The following is a 17,176-nucleotide window of genomic DNA, read 5'->3' as shown; positions in this document are numbered from 1 at the left end:
TCACTAGACCCGGAACGAAATCAGTAGATCTACTGATAAATCAGTAGACCTGGCAACACTGTCCACGTGCTTCCACAGCTTCCACGCTTCCTTGTCCTCCGGCTGGAACGTTCGGTTTATCACGTCGGACTTCCTGACGCAGGGGATGTATCACGTGACTATATTACTTCGTATTTTAACCCTTGTTTTTGTTTGCTGAAGTAAAAAAATAGTTAAAAGATTTATTTATTTATCTTAATATAGCAAAATATTTGCATAAATTGCACTTTGAAAACTTATTTTGACCTCACCTGCTCACTCCAATGACTCCAGCACACACTATATTATCACGTGGTGTAACCCGCAAGCCCGCAAGTCCCGCAAGGGTGACTCGGACTGATGCACTTAAGAAAATAATAAACGTTTCTAAAAATTATAGTATTAATTAATTGTCAAATTTAAATACTAAATATACATTAAACTTATAACGAAGTAATTTTTTATTTGTCATTTTAAGTAGAAACTTGCATTTGCTGCGGGATAACGTCGGCGCGAATTCTAAAATTTCAATTTGAGACATGTAGGGTGTCGCGCTGTGCGATCATGAATCCAAACAAAATAAACATTTGGAGCCAAGAAGTATACCCAGCTTGCCAAGGACAACAGTCCTGAGACGAAGTTGTGTCCTGAAAAACGCTACAACAGGTCAGGGACCCGAACCGACGACGCCGACAGCAGTTTCTGTAAGCTCGGTTGTCTCGGAGCACGGTGAGACAAAAAGTCCCCGTGAACTAAGTAGAACCAATGAAATCGGAAGCGGTCACAGTGCTGGGCCAGTTAGTGGAGACACAAGTGATAAAATTGTGAAAGGCGACGGGAGATTTGAAGACAATTTCCTGTCCAAGTTTCCGAAACGGCTACTGCCAAAGACGAATGTAACGAGTCAGACGTACCCTGTTTCGGCTGACCTTAATTTTAATTGGACGCAGGTTGAAGGGCTTTTGAATCTCGAAAACTTCATTGCTGGAGTGTACACTTTTCCCGGCACCAAGGAAAAGTACAGCATTGGGAAGCCAGAAGCCAAACTAAAGGCCCAAACGGTCAACAAGCGCGTAAATTGCCTTTCAAAAAGGAACTTCCTTGCTCAACTACGAAGTGGAAAGCGCTGCCTGACACTTACTCTGCGTGAAACAAGGTGCAATCATAATTTCGGGAAGGTCATCCTTATTTCGTGTGTGTGTGCATTTTATGTGCTTTTTTTATGACGTCCATGGTGTTAATAATTCGATGTTATTCGGCACTAGCGGCTTTTCTTTTCTGTTAATAAAAAGCATGTCCGCGATAGAATGTGCACGTGATCTGCCGCCCCCGAACGGGCGCGTAGCCTTTGCTGGGGCTCAAACAGGATACGTTCACATGGCGAAATGGAAGCCTGAAGTATCGCATTTTTTCGCCAACTCCGCCAAAGTTATAAAGTTCTGACGTCGGAAGTCGGAGAGCTTTGGACCAATCGTGGAAGATGATAATAGGATTTTTGAGTCAGTGTTATTCTGTTTTTGACCCTGTTTTACTCTGACTTACTCGGTTCTGGAGCGGAATTTATACAAAAACGAGAAGGTTCCACTCCGGAACCAGGTGGAACTGAATAAAACGGAGCAAAGTCGAATGTGAATATATAATCCAGTTGGTGCAATCGTTTACGCTATTACTGTTACTGAGACATCCTGGAAAACAAGAGGACAGAATACACCGCTAAAACTGCAGAGTTCCGATGATACCTGAATTTCGTGGTTTGCCTATATATAATTATTCATGAATCTTGTGCATACTATGTGCACACACAATGTTCCGGTTCCCCATAGTCTTTTTTTTAATGTTTTACTGGCAGCCGCATGTTTTATAATACGAAAGAGGACAATACATAAGTAATAAGGAAATTCTAAAACACGTGCCAAAAAGAGTTCATCATTACTTTATTTACTGAAAGTTTTGTCTAATTAGTGTCTATACGGCCCAACTCAAGTTATATAGCTAAAAAGAAAATGTTCATTTGGCAGAGAGGAACCCATCGGGCCGGCACGGCACGTATCTGCAGGGGTGGGGGGGGGGGGGGGGGGACCCATGGGGCCTGCCCCCCTCCTCCCAAACCTTCCATTTGGTGGGGCCTCCTCTCCCCCCTCCCCCTCATAAAGCATTTTGTCATGGGCGAATCAAAATCCTGGCTGTGTGCTTGTCATCGGCTATGTTTGCGGAAAAAAGTATTTTCCTGTTCTCAAAACATAAAACTTTAGTATATAACACCTTTAATTTCTCCACTAAGCATACTATTTAACCTGATAGATGCCCACTTCATAGATCTCATGTTCTCTATGATCCTCATCTCAAATGGTCCAATAGAAATTCCCAGTCGACCATTAAAAGTTCTCGATCTGAAATGCATTTCATTTGACCAATGAAGCTTTCAGTTTAACCAGTACAACTTCTTATTGATCCTATTGAAGGACCAATATGCACTTGTATTGGACCGGAAGATATTCATGTTGTTCCCATAGAAGTTTCTACGTGTCCCATAAAAGTTCCTAATGGTACAAGAGAAGTCTGTATTGGTACGATATAACTTTTTATCGGCCCGGTAGAAATGCCCATTGGTACGATGAAATCCTATTGATCCCACAAAAATCTCTATCGATCCCATAGAAACTTTTTGCTAGTGTGTGCTAATTTGGCAATTGAGCATTGTCACTGCCATACTGCACCGAGTTCGCTTCTCTGCAGTGCATGGCTCATTGCTATCTCCCGCACAGTGGCTCTGCCACATAGCGCCACTGGCTGCAATGAGCGGCAATGAGCAAACTGATTGTCGTGCACATTGACACAATTGGCATCGTGGCGCTTGCCCCCTAAAGTTGACTTTCCCTCGACCTATTATTTTGCCTTCCCCTGTGCTGCGGCTTCTCTGCAGCATTTCCAGTTGCACCAATGTGCAAAACATCGGATATTCTCATCGGCGCCAATTGCACATTCATGCTCATAGGTTTTGGCGGGTCCATATCACATGAGCGAATGACATTTTAGCGAACAGCGACATTTGAACGAATGGTCGTTTTAGCGAATAACCGGGGCGCGCGTTAACCCACCCGCCGCGCTGCGCTTTACGCCGCTCCGCGGCGACAGTCTGCGGCGGCTCATTACAAAAATGTGAACCCATTTGGCCCACCCGAAAACGCCGCTTCGCGGCGTCCGACTATTCGCAGTGTCATTCGGTGAAACGTGGGCGTTCGCTAAAACGTCATTCGATCAAGTGAGTGCCTCCCGGTTTTGGCTGTGCATTTCAATTGGAAAAGACCTGCCATTTCCAGCAGGGCACCGTGATTTGCGACCTGTCAACAGGTACCACGTGAGCTGCGACGGCAGCTTTTCCAAGCGATTTATTGCTCGTCGCACCCGGGTGTACGAGCATCCCAGAAGCTCCTTTGGGACCGCTACGTTTGGCCCCGGATAAAATCCGACGTTCGTGAATGGGTGCCTTCCTGCATCGCATGGCAGTGCGCGAAAGTACAGCGGCATCCGGTACCACCCAGTCGACAATTTCTACAGCCTGACAGCCGGTTTAGGAAGATACATCTGGACCTTTTAGGACCCTACCGATTTCTCAGGGACAGCGATACACCCTACACTGTTAGCAAGTCCCGTGTATTTGGCGAATATTTGGGGTGAAAAACACGCTATTTACACAAATTACCATAAATTTACACGATGAGTAACGGATAATTCGTTCAAAAATCATGCGAGGTTGTAAAAAACGTGTTTTCCCTATTGAAAAAGGCCAATATGAACTCGGCTTATTGGAAATATTGTATTCCAATGAAGTTGATGGAAACCAATAAAAACTTATTGTTATCGGATTAACCCAATACGCACGATGGGAATTCATATCGGAGCACAATATCCCGATATAGTATGCGGTTATTGGTATACAACAGGATATTGGAGCACAATATCCCGATATAACTTGCGGTTATTGGTCTACAACACGATATCGGAGCACAATACCCCGATATACTACACGGTTATTGGAATAGAGTACGACATCGCGTGCATATTGGTGACCGACATGGACATACTGTACGGCCACACGATATACAAATATTGGTCGTCGATCATGGGACCAAAGGAGAATACAATATGATATCGCGTGCATATATCTCATAACGCGGGTACCAAGTTACCAACATGCATTACGTTGGCATATCCACACGGCAATACGCGAAAAATATATTGGGTGTGGATACACACATAACATAAACGTTCTGCGTTGCGAACACATTAACATTGATCGACAGTGCAAGTATGTACAGCTGTTAGTACGGCACACAATACACACAGCCTCGCGCGCTTGAAACTAGACAACCACCAAACCATTCAGAATAACTAGCCGGAACACCCGCCGCGACCTACCTTTTAATGAGAAAGCCCAATAACGACGTGCTCATTGGAGTGATCGTTTTCCAACAAATGTTTATTGCAGTTGTAATGCAACAAAAGTTGATCGCCAAACGATAAACCCAACGTACCGGGATACAATTCGATGTTGCAACACACCATCGCAATACAAGAAATTATCGGTGTTGGGACACGACCACCACATCGAATACGATATCAATACGAAGTTACCGACGGTGAGAAATACAACATCATGACACGATATACTAGTTACCGGTGTTGGGACCGAAATCGAATGCTATACGTGACAATGTCGGTTCGCACGATAAAATATTGAGGGTGAATAGGTTTGACAGGTCACGTGCATGTAGTTGCTTCTTACGCGCACATTTATCGATATTGAGCCACCTTTCTGGGTAATCCTACGTGGTACACAAAATACACGACGACATGCGAGCACATTTCACCCACCACTTCTCGTCGCCTGTTTCGCGAGATTCACACACTGTACAAAAAACGACGTGAAAAATACGTGCACTTGCGCCATCAAACGATACGTTACAGCCTCGTTTCTCGAGAAAACAGTTTCCATCGCCAACACGCGCGCGCGCGCGCGCGCGCGCAAGCAGTTTGGAGTTTGAATTGTTCGAACTTCGAAGGGAGCGAGACCGGCTGGCCCGGCGCGATGCCGGCGTCCTGGCGAGCCGCCAAGACGAGCATGCGCAGTGCGCAGCGGGCGGGCGTCGGTTGCGCCACTGTCACCACTGTGTCTGTGTCAACGACTGTGTGTTGCGCGACCCGGCCAGCCTGGCCAGCCGGCGTGATTGGCGTTCGTCGCACTCTGTACTCGTGGGCATCGAGCGAAACCTACACACTTTCAATTGCTTCGAAAGGTACGTATACACGACTCTATTACTTGCAGCATTGAGTGCTTTGGCGTACGCGGATCAAAGTAAACACCGAAGGACAGAAAGGAGACGTGAAGTTTCTAAATCGAGGCCTTTTTGAACGCCTGTGCCCCCTGTTGAAAGCACCTAGCTGTGCTCTGTTGCAGGCGTCATTTCGACTGCGTGTGCTCCAATGTAACGTCAGTCACTGTTCACACCCGGCTAGCTTTGCCAGTTTGTTATCTCATGTGCGAAATAGACGTAGAAACCAGCGCCGCGTCTCTTTCGGATACTCAGCCTCCAGCCCCCTTCCTTCCGGCGTGCTTTCTGCCGCGCCCGTTCGGCGCATTGGATTCGCGGGCGCGCCAGGCTCGTTCGAAGAGGCGTCGTTTGAAGCTGACGAGTCGCCGAAGTGTACCGGAGCTTCTCTTTAGGAAAGTCGCAATCGACTCTCGGCGGCTCGGCTCTGAGCTCGTACTTTTCTCCTCCCGGGTATACCATGAGAGCCGATGAACGAATTTGAAAAAGCGCTAGCGAGTGACTTTGTGACGCCGCCCAACTGTCCTTCTATCAACGGCGCAGAGCAATAGATGTACAGAAAAAAAAACGCGTTTTTTATATTTTGTTGGCTATGTTTCACCTCAACACAAAGTGAATCACGGCTGTACGTCGGTTCACTCATTACTGTGCCTAGATTGTAACGGAACCTTTTTGGTGTGATCTTATTCTGATATCGTTATATCTCACCTTTTCAACTTGGCTGCACACCTCTAGACGACATTCTACACATTGCACTCCTTGTCGACATGTCGCTGGTGCTTGAGACTAATTGGAAGTCACTGTTTGCTCACTCCTTGGTGCACACATTTTATGTTCAACATCAGTTATCTGAAGGAGGCTCCATGAAACCCTGGAATTTGTTTAGAGGTACCTCTACATACTGTGTTAGAGTGCTGTTTTGTGCGTTGTAGGTTCGCACAAAACCAAATTGCACCTTGTAATATACCCTTTGACTGTTTACTACAATTAAAGTTGCAATGAAACATTGGCCACGAGAGGTGACTCGGCCAACGTGGCCAACAAATTCCTCACATAATTTTCTCCATGGGTCATTTTAGATGTTGACAAATTTTCTTGTGAATAATGAGTGTTATGCACATATGTTTCTTCTACTTTTCAGACAGGTACTTCAGTTAGATAAACCCCAGCAAAAGCAGCAAGAGAGTCTCGTAGGGTCACACCAAGGATAACGCCATTCCTGCTCGAGTCCCGGGTCTTCTCACCGAACTTCACTGAGCACAATGGTACATTCCCTTTCCTTAACTTTGTGGGAGCCAAGGGTGAAAGACGACGCAGAGGGCACGTGACAGGCGGTCGGCGGAGAAAGAAGTCACGAGCTGGCGCGAGACAGTGCGTGCTGAGCGAGGCTGGAGCTGGGCAGGAACATCGGAGCCGGGCTGCCTGGCTTGGAGCGGTCCACCAGCGAGGTTCAAACCGGACCGGTAGAAACGGCGAGTCCTGGCCATCTAGCCTAGGGCACGACGATCCCGGGGTGGTTCCGCAGCGAGACTCGGGCAGTGATAGCCCGGGACAGCCAGCTTACGCAGCGCTGGCATGGGAAGGAGGATCCGCAGGCCTGGACACTGACTCCGACTGTGAGCTCTGATCGACGGACGACAACAAGGGTCGGCGTGCCTGGACTGCTGGCTCTGAACAACGGGCAACCGTGAGGTAGTAAACTTATTCGCTGTATTCTCAGTGCTGTATGTCACTCCCTGGGTGACGGGCGGAGCGCATACCGATTGGGCAGTGATTATTAGTAGCTAAGCGGACTCCATAAAGAAACCAGTATTAAAATGGCACATCCAACGTGGGGCTCGTTCGGTATGCCTCTGCTTCTAGTCGTCCCCAGGGAGTCTCACGGATTCGTTGAGCGGGTTGTTCACTAACGCTAACGATGCCCGTTGAGACAAATATGTTGGAATTTTGGCGACTTGTCTCACGGCAGAGCTCAGCAGGTGTCTCCTCGAATCAAGTACCTAAAGGGCTCGAAGAACGAGGTTGAATACACGCTTTCTCGGGTACCCTAGAATAGTGGTTGGCAGGAGACGGGGAGCGCGGTTAAGATGTAAGAAAGTCGTCTCCAGAGGCAGAGGAGAGTCACGGCATGTTCGCTGGAAGGCAGGATAACGAGTGGCAGGAGGGTAAACAGCCAGGACTCATTGCAGATTTAGGATTTAGGCTTGGGGTGATGCGGTAGGCAAGTAAGCGCTTGTCGAGGCCTGGAGTGCAGATTGGTTTTTGACAGTGGGTGTTGGAAAGATTGCGGAAATGGCAGTTGACACCGGGAACACTGGCAGACGAGATTGTCAGCGGGTGTCGGGTAAACTGGCGGAAATTGCGGTTGGCACCTGGAACGCTGGCAGGCGAGTTAATGAGCACTATGATTTGTAACTGCTGGGCCAAGACGGCTAGTTTCTTCGCATCAGTCCAACAGTCGACCAAAGGCGGAGGGACGACTCTCCCTTGAGGGGGGTCGTTCTTTCTCGACTTCACTCTGGCCGGTCGTGGCACTGACAGCAAGACTTTTAATAAGTTATGTCGCGTCACGGCCTGGCCGGGGATGCGGCGGTAGACATTTAGGTGGCTTGTAGCTGTCCAGCTTGCCTTGAGGTGTGAACGGTTGAAGCGGGCTTGCTCGCTGAGCGTGAACGGTGGAAGCAAGCCTAAGGCCCACTTCAGACGGGGCAATTTCCCCCAGCAACTTAACGTCGCAACACCAGCAACACAGGCCGCCTGCGTTCAGACGCTGCAACCAAATTGCTACGACTTGCCATCATCATCATGAAATTTGATTTTTCTTGCACTATATAGACGCACAACTACGTGCTAAAAACGTGTTTTGATATCTTTGACTGGCATTAATACTCACTCATGTTTCTGAAAAAGTTTATTTCCAAAAACGATCCATTTGAAACCAGGACCAAGTCTTCAGCTGTCATCCTCACCACCAAAGGGGTGTCACGTGAAAATATTGCGTCCCTGATTGGTTGCTGCCGCTTCAAACTTTTCCAGTTTGTTCGAGTTGCGTGTCTGTTTTAAGCCGAACCTGATCTCACAAATTCGTGCTGATCTGGGAAAACGTAGGGAACTACCCGTCAGCAACCTCAAAATTGTTAGAAAAGTTGCCCCATCTGAAGCGGGTTTTAGGGAACTGAAATCAAGGGCAGTGGAGCTCTGGGTTCAAACCCACCTGGAGACGTTTCTTTTCTTTTTGCCTTTTTTTTAGTATACAGTATATATATATATATATAATAAATAATACTTTTTTTAAGTTTTAACGTATAGACGCATAATTTACTCACTAATTCACATTCAGAAGTGCTTTTATTCACACACTGTGGCTCCCTAGTGCTTGCAATAGTTTCTTGCTAAGCTATTGCAGGCTCTGCAAAGGGAGGGGCATTTTCCCACCCTTTGCAGGCTGTAAAGCTGTGGCTTGCACAGCTCTAGCAGGTCGCACCTCGCACACTGGCTCCATCATCAAGCATAGGGGCTGCATGAATCGCGCCACACCGTAAGGCTATATACGGTCGGGTCACAGCACCTGGGACCATTCGTCGCTGCATTCAGCTGTGGTATGGTGGCATGGTCAGGGCATGAAGCAGGGGTACAACTTGGAAATGCTCATCTTCATCACATTTGAAGCACATTTTTTTATTAAATTTGTGTCGAGTTGTCAGCATTTTAAGGGTGAGGAAGCAAGCAGCAGCGAGAGCAAGAAAAAAATTGAAAGCCGCTCTTATTGAGAATTTATTACAAGCACTAGGAAGCCGTGGAGTATTCTTAAAACGCTTCTAAAGCTGAATTAGCGTATAAATTATGTGCTAGTGCCTCAAAAAAACAAAAACAATTTAAGTATAATTAATAAGGATAAAAATATACACCAGGAGGACTTCAACCAGAACAACACAGTCTGTAAATTTGAAATTTGACACCATAAACCGCTTGGCCACCACCCAATTTTATTTTTAGGTCGTTTATCCAGGTATATGAATTTCGTTTGCAGCTGTGGGCTGCAAGAGAGATAGCCTTATTTTCATTTACTTTACTATTCCCACCAAATATGGCAAGTGACCAAGAATAGAACCTCATTTGTCGGCCGAGGCACTGTGCTTGCATCAAGGCAAACTAGCCTGGCTTGGTAGGCTTATATTTTGTTTTATCACCCGTTTAGGATTCTGTTGTCGCTCATCAAAAGAAAAAAAAAAACTGACTAAGTCTGACTTATTCTGGTGTGCAGGTACCCTTGGCAGTCAACTCTGCTAAATGGGGCAAAATATATATTATACATTTTTTAGCAAATATGCATTGTTTTAACGAAATGAGCTACACTATTTGACTAAGGTGAAACAGAACGAGCATTTCCACCTGGGTCTGTTTCCATCTTTCGCAGACACTTTTTCCTGGTTTTTGTGGTTTGTATCAGACTTTTGTGTCTCTGACCGGCCAAAGCATCTGTGTTAGACTCAGACTGGTTTCTTTAGGATATGTGCAGGTATTCTTCGCAGCAAATGACTGCCAATCATGAACACGAGTTCGTTCTCGGCCACCAAGAGCAAGTATTTTCAAGGTGAGCTATTGCCTGCCTATATTTTATTTATTTATTTATTTGGTGATACTGCCAGCATTCTGTGGAACGCCCAGACAGGAGGTGTGCAAAAACAATATTCAAAGACAAGCGGAAGTAGTACAAACAAGCAGACGTCGCCACTACTCAACAAAGTGCGAGAGTAGTGCTTCAATAAAAGCATCTAATGATCTCAAATCAAAACACTTTTAAGAAGCATATTCCACTCACACGTGGTTCTAGGAAAAAAGGATGCTTTGAACAAAGTGGTTCCACTCAATGGTTCGACAAGTGTTAATTGGTGTTTGCCCCTCATGGGCCTTGTTTCGTTAAATGAAGTGTAATCACAGAGGCGCAGTCGCAAATTACCCTGTATCATATTATAAAGAAACTTCAGCCGTCCTGTTTTTCTCTGGGTTGCTAAATCACTCAATCCCGATCTTGGGTACAAATCTGAAACTGATGACATAAAACCATAATGATTGTACACAAACTGCAATGTTTTTTTGTTTTTTTTTTGCACAGTCTCTAACATATCGATTGACAGCTTTGTATGAGGGTCCCATACAATACAGTTGAACCTCGATTTAACGAAGTCGTCTTTTGAGCCAAAAATTTTGTTAAATCGCGAGTTTCGTTAAACCGAGGTTTTGGTTTTTTAGCATTACAAGTGGTCTGCTAGGCTCCCAAAACTCCCCAATTGCCTCACATCTAGCAAGTGAGCGTTTACAAATAAGATACCAGTACAAAATGTGGCGGTAATAGAAGAATGCAGTCCATCGACCCGCATTTTGCACGGTTATGGGAGCAGTGCCTAGCACCGTAGGAGAGCGTGCAGTCGGAAAAGTGGCGACGTCGTAACGTGCCAAAATATCCGGGACACAATCACGTAGCCAGTCAGCAGCTCCGATTGCGTCAGCTGCAGCAGACTCGCCACTCACTACCTTTCCAACGATGCTGTGGCTATCTTTAAATCGTTGCAGCCACCCACTGCTGGATTTGAAGTCGTCGCATCCAAGTATGCATGCAAAGTCCCGGGCTTTCTGTTGAAGCAGCTCTCCGCTCAAAGGCACGTTCTTAGCCCGCATGTCGGTAAACCAAGTGAACAGGGCCTTTTCGACGTCGACGTGCGCAGAAGTCTTCAGGTTCTTTTTTGCTGTACTTGAACCACTCGCACTTACGGTTGCTATGATGCTATCTTTTAATTTCAAGATCGTGGAAAGTGAACTCTGCGAAATACCATACTTCTCGGCAACCGTCTTCTTCTTTTCGCCATCCGTCACTTCGGCGATTATTTTCGCCTTGACGTCGAGAGCTAGAACTTTCCTTTTGCGCGATAGGCCACTCATTGGTTTAGAAAAAGAAGACAACAACCACTCGATGCACGAAACGATATTCGTTGTTCGTTAGGCGTAGATGCACGTAATGGCGGACTTTTTTTCCCCACGAGGGGCAGAGTCTCGTCATCATCATCACCACCACCAGTGTGTACTTTTTTTTATTTTGTGAAAAAGATTATATCTGCACATTTTTATGTTAGTTTTCGACGATAAAGTTTGTTGCCGATAATTATTTTTCTCGCGGAAGCCGCCGATGTGTGCAAATGCGATTTCCAAGGACTTCTTTAAATCGAAACTGCGGCGCAAAAGTACTTCGCTAAATCGAGAGATAAAATGCATTGTTTTCAATGAAGGCAAAATAGGAAGACATAAAAAAATTCGTTAAATCGCGAATTTCGTTAGATCAGGGTTTGTTAGATCGAGGTTCAACTGTACATGCATATTCTAGCATTGGTCTTATGATGGTTTTATAAGCAGTCAGTTTAGCTTCAAGTGAACACAGGTTAATATTTCGTCTTAAAAACCAGAGCTTCCGCATTGCTTTACGAGCTATAAACTCAATATGTGCACTCCATGACAAATCAGAGGTAATTAAAGCTCCGTGGTATTGATATTGGTTAACAGTATCGAGTGGTACTCATTTGATAGAATATGTAAAAAAACAAAGGGTTGTTCTTCCGCGTCAAGGCCATTTGAACACACTTTTTACAGTTTAGAACCATATTCCATTTTATGCACAATGCATGAACCAAAGATAGATATTAATTTAATTCTTCTTGATCAGACGGGTTGTTTACCTTAGCAAATAAAACACAATCGTCAGCAAAAAATCGGCTTTGTACATTGGGGTGGTGTATCTTTAAATCGTTAATAAAAATTAAAAACAAAAGTGGCCCAAGGACAGAGCCCAGGCGCTCGCCCGAGAAAACGGGTGACTCGGGGGGAAAAAACAGTCAACACTAACACACTGCGTTTAGTGTTTCATTCCCCTTGGATGCCATTTCCTATGTGTAGTGGTCTTGCATTAGTATTTGTTGTCTCCCTTCTGCAAAAACACCCAAGTTTAATTAAGACCGGGTTCTTTTTTATACACGCAGGTCTTGGTGGCAAGCACCAGCCAATCAAGGCCAGAAGTTTGCTCTTTGCCGCTCATCGCAAGTGTTTTCAAGGTGAGTGATTGATGCCTATCTGAGTTGTGTGTTTTATTCCTCACAGACACTCTATTTCCGGTCTTTATAGTGGTCTTGTGTCAGGCTTTTGTGTGTCTGTCTGGCCAAAGCATCTGTATTAGACTAAGACTGGGTTCTTTAGGATATGTGCAGGTATCCTTCGCAGCAAATGGCTGCCAATCAGAAACACGAGTTTGTTCTCGGCCACCAAGAGCAAGTATTTTCAAGGCGAGCTATTGCCCGCCTATATCAGTGATGTGATGGCTGCGCCGAGCCTGCTACAAGGGGCTAACCCTGCTACATTTTGTCAAAATATGGGTAATCTGCGCCGAGCCTGCGCCAAAGGGCCAATTTTGGTCGCCTTTCAAAACCGAAACTAAACTAAGTACCGTAACTGAGCATGCACGAGCTAGGCGGCACAAACGGCCGCCCGACACAAAATATCCTGCATCAATCGTCCATGGTTTTTTTTAATGGTCTTTTCCCGCCATGCCGTCTCTTCTTTCACGCTCTCGTCGTCTCGTAAGCAATAGTCTCGTCTCGCGATTTTTTTTTTTAACGATAGATGTTGGCGTGTGTGTGTGCTGCAACGCTAGCGTGCTGGGTTCCAGCCATGACGTGGCGCTGTGAAACGAAACTATGTTTTGGCGCGGCGGGAGTTGCTTTTTGAGCTGAAGCTCTCGCTCCTGAAATCAACGGCCACACGACATTGCAGATATGGAGCTTCCTAAACTGAAACATAAGGACCGCCGCATGTTCATCAACATTCATGTTCTTGTTTAAAACATACGCTGCTACAAAAATCCCTTTCTAACTCAAAGACTGCTGTGTCGAAGTATTGATTACCTAGGTTTCTCTTGGTGGGCTTTCTTTCGAGAGGGACCCCGGTACGTGAAAAATGTGTTGTGAAGAAAAGTTGAAGTGAGCTAAAGCAAAGAAGGGAATGTCCGCACGGTGAAGCCGCAGAGAACGCTTGTTTGTTTCGAGTTCAGTCGTTGCACAAAGCGACCCTGGCTCGCGATGTCTTGCATCAATGCGCTCAGGTTCTTTTTTTCTGTGTTTAGCTCGTACCTCGCCTGCCGGCCTTGCAAGCACGCGGCGCTGGACTCTTTTTTGTCGCATGCTGGGCAGTTACATTTTGCGTAGATTTTTGGCAACCAGTTGGGACGGAGCGGAGAGGCATGCTTTCGGTTTCGATTAAACAGCCGTTTCGCTCGCGCGACAAAGCACCTGCACCTGCAAGCCTGCCGAAGTTGCCCTCACGTGCATGCGAACCAACGATGCGAACATAATTGCACGACAGAGGCACCAGCCGGGACGCTTGCAATTCAGTGTTTTACATTTAATTACTTTTGACGAAAATCTGGCACGTCGGCAATCAGTAAAACGGTGGCAAGCGGTTTTTCGGAATTGCTTGGCAATGCCTACAGCACTGTACACTTGTGGGATGTCGCAATGTCCCTTTGGAGACATTCAAATTGGACATTCAATACTACCCTAAGCTAAAGCAAAGCTTGCTCCAGCTTTGCAGAATGTTTCGAAAACCAAAAAGAAATGTGTCATGTCATTGGCATTTCAGTTACATCTTGAAAGACTCCCAGGTGGCCAAACTTGACCATAATTGGTTTATTTCGGCGAGCAAGATTCCCTTCGCGTGTCCAGCATTTAAAACAAATATTTTTATTTTTATTAGAATATCTGCTTTAAAAGCTACTTTTGCTTCTCCAAAACACTGTTTTGGCTGCTCCGAAAGGTGCTCCAAAACGGCTTAGGCCAATCCCATCACTGCTATATGAGTTTCAGCATTTGTCAAGGAGCGCAAAAATCAAAGCCCGGGGGTTGGCCATTGCAAAAATGTTGACTCGGAAGCGCACAGGGAGGAAGCTTTACAAAAGTATCCACCTGCCTCTACAAGTGAAACCGAAACTAAAAATGTGGGTTCCATTTGAAAAAAAAAAAAAAAAAACATTGTCAGCCCGAATTAACTTGGGGGCGGCACGAAGCAAACAAGCCACGTTACGAGTAGGCTTGGTTCAGGCTTTTGTAGGGGTGGTCGATGACTCTGTGTTTTCTAAAAAGTTATCTTTTTCTAAAAGTGTGGTGGTAGAATATTCGGGGCTGGGCATCAAAATTTTAGGTTCGCAAAATTGGTGCGTCAGTATTGACGTCTCATTTTACATCAGGCCTCTCATTTTAAAACTCACTATTAATGACATGTCTAAAATTCGTTCGGGTGTACTTCCTTCCAGCAAGTATATGGTTCTGTCTCAAAAGGTCTAATCTGATGTTGACTGCACCTCAGGTCTCCACTGACAATTCATCAGGACGAGACCCAACCGGGACATTAGGGATGAGTGGCTTAAGCAAGGAAGGCTACATATACGACAGCTTCTTGCGGACAAGAACCGAAAATAGATAGACGGTGGATGTTTCATATGCTATGCCTTTTGGCATGCACATTCTGTTTGTTATGATTGAAGATTCCTGCAGAGTTCAATTTCAACTATTGTAAAAAACCGAGCATGCGCTCAGATCGCAGAAGCGCCTACCCTCTGATTCGAAACGATCCGCAAATAAGCAAAGGGCATACCAGACACCCATACACCTGTTTTGAGCCATGCTCAAAATATTAAAAGGGCACATCAAGCGCCAGGTGCTTTGGCGTCTTTGCCACAATGGCGCCGGTTGCAGAGCTGACAGACCCGTGACTGGTACAAGCCATGGCATGGCCTTTGGGAACCAGGGAATCGAGATTTAAAAAGTAGCACAGAAATTAGAGGCGGGTGGTGAAGGTGGGCAGAGTTAACAGAAAACAAGGATGAAGGAAGTTCTTCGCATGAGGCATCTATGTCCCGTGCATATAATTTTGAGTGTGCTGTAGTTGACTACTCAAAAAAATTGTTACTTGGACGTAACTAATCGCAAATCTCTTGCAGTTTCCACGGCCCACAAGCCAGCAGGCGCCAGTTCATTCTTGTTCAAAGGTGAGGATTCTAGATTTTCTAGATTGCTCTGAAGCAGCAATACTGAAGCCAGACAAGCGGTACGGCATATTTAATTGACGGAGCCCAGAACGACTGGGAACGCTTTCACTGAAGCTTGTTTTGCTGCAATACACCCTTGTATTGCAGCAAAACAAGCTTCAGTGAAAGCGTCCCCAGTCGTTCTGAGCTCCGTCAATTAAATATGCCGTATCGCTTGTCTGTCTGGCTTCAGTGTTGCTGTAGGCGACAAAACATGTGCCAAGTTTTGTCACAAGAGGCATATTATGTCACGCACATGTAATTTTGATTTTATCCGGCTTAGTGTGCTGTAGGTGGCTGGTCAAAGAAATTGGTACTTGGACGCAACTAATCGCAAATCTTTCTGCCAGTTTCCAAGGCCTAAAAGCCAGCAGGTCCCAGTTTGCTTTTCCTCAGAGATGAGAATCCCATATTCCCGAAGCAGGAATACTGAGGCCAGACGACCGGTACAGCATTTTTAATTGACGAAGCTCAGAACGACTGGGGCTTATTTTTTTGTAATACACGCGAGCGCAATTGACGTATGCCTAGTTACGTCGCAAGAGGTTATCTATGTCCCGCGCATGTAATTTTTTTAATCTTTCCGACTTAGTGTACTTGAAGGTGACAGCACAGGAAAAATCGAACTCACACCAGACACTCAGGAAGACAAGCACACGCTCTGAACTTACAACTCTTGTGTATTCGACTGCTTCATTTTTCTCTTCAGCGTCTGGGTTGACTTTACAGAACGTGATAAGTTGAAGAAGTAGCACGAAATACAAAGGAAAATTCTAAAGAGAAGGCAAAAGAACAGTAAAAGAGAAGACAAATGAAGAAACGGAAAAAATATCTATACGAAACACATTTACAAATCGTCCCTCTCCCTCACCGCTATCATTTAGATAGAAATTGCAGCTCTTTGGTCGACAGCGCTATAGAAGGACTACTTACACACTTGTCCTTCAGCTGTGCTATCCTTTCCGCTTCCATTATTTCTCTAGTCAATGCGTCTCTACTCCTACCTATTACAGAACAATTTTCAAAATGTGCTATACAGCCACAATCGTGACAATAGATTCCCAAGTGTCCAGCTACGACTCGGTGGGTGTTATAAAAATGCTCTCTTAAACGATCATTCAAACACGTTCCAGTCTGGCCTACATACTCTCTAACACATGAGAGTGGGACAAAATATACAACTCCTTCAGTACAATTTACAAAGCTCTTTTGGTGCTTTTTCAAACAACCAACTTCCCGGTGTGCCGTCATTTACCTTCCTGCACAGGCTTAGAGGCTGTGCAGGAAGAGCTGTGCGAAAAAGAGCTGAAACATTCGTCGTGTGTGGTACGGTGCTTTGTATTCCGGGTCTGTTTGAACCACGCTTTTAACACGGAGCGCAAATTTTTGCGTGGTGGAGGTTCAACGGGTACAGTCCCGTCGTCGTCAGCTGATCCGGTCCACCTGGTCCGGGAGGACGCAGCGAGCGTTTATAAAAGTAAATCTTTCTTCGTTCCGTTTCAAACTGTGGAAGTATCCCGACACATACCGTGAGTAAGAAGCAGCGGGCGTTTTCAACAAAATTACGTTGTTTTAATTGAATAATGGACTCCGGATTGTTGTCTTAAATCTGCCGTTTTTTATGCTTCGTGTTGGACTGCGTTTGCATAGCGACGCACACCGCTCGAGTAGATGATTCGGTCCTGCAACGAGTTTGTTGCGCCAA

The sequence above is a fragment of the Ixodes scapularis genome, unplaced genomic scaffold (genome assembly GCF_016920785.2).
Source record: "Ixodes scapularis isolate PalLabHiFi unplaced genomic scaffold, ASM1692078v2 PGA_scaffold7__128_contigs__length_106722199, whole genome shotgun sequence".
Lineage (NCBI taxonomy): Eukaryota > Metazoa > Arthropoda > Arachnida > Ixodida > Ixodidae > Ixodes > Ixodes scapularis.
This window is presented reverse-complemented; position numbering follows the sequence as displayed.